Consider the following 2,169-nt stretch of genomic DNA (forward strand, 5'->3'; position numbering starts at 1 on the left):
TCTCATCCTCTCTTTTCTTGTGAAACTTATTTCTTTTGACAATATTAAAGTTTTTAATCTCTTCAATTTGTCAGATTTAGATAATTCTGTTCTTCTGTTTTTTTTATTTATTATTGTTTATTATTTTAACATAACATGTTTCTTTAGTTAGTTAGATTAAGTTATTAGTTAAATGTTAATTAGTTTGTTAATTAGATGATACATGTAATTTACATGACCATGTATGTGTTATTAGTTTAGAATATGTGAAATGATCTTGTGGCGTTAGTTAAGAAAAAAAATTATTTTGATTATTGTTTCTTTTGAATTAATTATGGTTAATTTTGGTAATTTTGCTCTTCTATTTTTCTTTTTATTTGATTATTATAAAATGTGGTTGGTAATAATTTAGTTAATTTTAAATTAAGTTATTTTATTTCGATTATTGTTTAAGTCAAACTGATTATGTTATTTAGATTTAGTTTGAATATGTCTGATAAAAATTTAGTTAATTTAAAGTTATTTTATTCTAATTTATTCTATTAGAGTGGAGTTTCATGGAGCAAGAGTTGTTGGCGTACGAGGATACCCTATATAGACTGGATCAGGTTGACCATATAGTAGGCAGACTTGGTCGAGTGGTACACTTTATAACTCATATCTTTTATATGCTTGAAATTTGAATTTGTGTTATTACTTGTTGACTTATTTTTTTGACTGATTTATTTTGTTTGGTAGGCACTTCAGATCTTGCGTACGAGAAGAAATTTATTGGGACGTCTGTTTGAGAAAATTAGGTCACATCTTAGACGAGCAAGATTTAGCATGTTAATGCGGGCTAATAGCAACCTCACAACTCGACAAGTGCACTGAATCGTATCAAGTAATACCACAGTGAGTGGGTTATCGTTCCCACGAGGATTAACGGATAAAGCAACCATGATTAATTGATGATTCTAGTTAAAGGTTCAAATTGTAGTTTGTTGATTCAAAATTAAAGAACAAATTGAAAGCCAGAATCTAATGGAAATAAAAGCAAGTAAATGAAGTTATAATGAATTTAACAGAAAGCAAATAAAGGAGCATAAATAAATGAAAGCAATAAATGACAGAATTTAAATTGCAATGAATAAATTGAAAGAATTAAAGACAGGGAATCAAGAGAGCAATAAAATTACTAGAATTAAAGATAAACAGTAAATGACAAGAATTAAAGAAAAACTATTAAATAACGTGAATTACAAGCAAGCAAGTAAATGACTAGAAAGAGTGATATGAATTAAATCATTAAGGGTTGAAGATATTGGAGGTTGTGGAGCTCCCCTCTTTGGTGTTCTTCTTCGAGTTGGGCTTAACATAACCCTCTCCATGCTTCTAACAGTGATTGGCTTGGCCATTTTCACCCAGGTGGTATCTCCATCTTCAAAAACCACCCCTGCTTGTTCACAAAGGCAATAGATGAGACTTGGATATCCAAACTTTGTGTTTGAAAAAGTGCTCTCTGCTATGCGTTGGAGGGTTTTAGGGATAATATCTTCTATGTTCATTACCTCTCCTATCATAATGCTATGCACCATGATGGCCCTCTCTCTGGTCACCTCAAAATTGTTAGAGGTGGGTAAGATTGATCTCCTCACAATTTCAAACCACCCTCTTACTGCTGGTATTAGATCAATCTCTTCAATTGATTTGAACTCCATTGGCATCACGGATCCATTTAGCCCCAAGTATATAAATGTCACTTATGATTTCCTCATAAATCGGATAAGTACTTATTCGCATTTCATAATTTGTCTGTGAGAACGAGGAAGGGAGCGCTCTTAACTTGAGGGCTCTTCGAATGGCATTTGGCCCAAAATTCACTAGTGTTCCCCTTACAAAGCTCATGTAAGAGGGCTGCTCCCCTTGATCATTTTTAGCAGCATTCACATAGAATTCTTGAACTTGAACAAGGCTTACATAGGTAGGTGGATCACACAAGAGCTTCCATCCTCTTCTCTAGATTTTCCCTCAGATTGTTGCGTAGATGTCCTTTTCAAGTTTAAATCCTGTTTCCGGTATTGCTCCCTTATTTGACAACCACCCAAAAAATTAGAGTTCATGGAAGTATAATTTGAACCTTGTCTCATCATATTGAGGTTCACTCTCATGTTTCTTTTCTTTTCTCTCCCTGGATAAAGAGGTATGGGA

Source organism: Arachis hypogaea, chromosome 14 (assembly GCF_003086295.3).
Source record: "Arachis hypogaea cultivar Tifrunner chromosome 14, arahy.Tifrunner.gnm2.J5K5, whole genome shotgun sequence".
Lineage (NCBI taxonomy): Eukaryota > Viridiplantae > Streptophyta > Magnoliopsida > Fabales > Fabaceae > Arachis > Arachis hypogaea.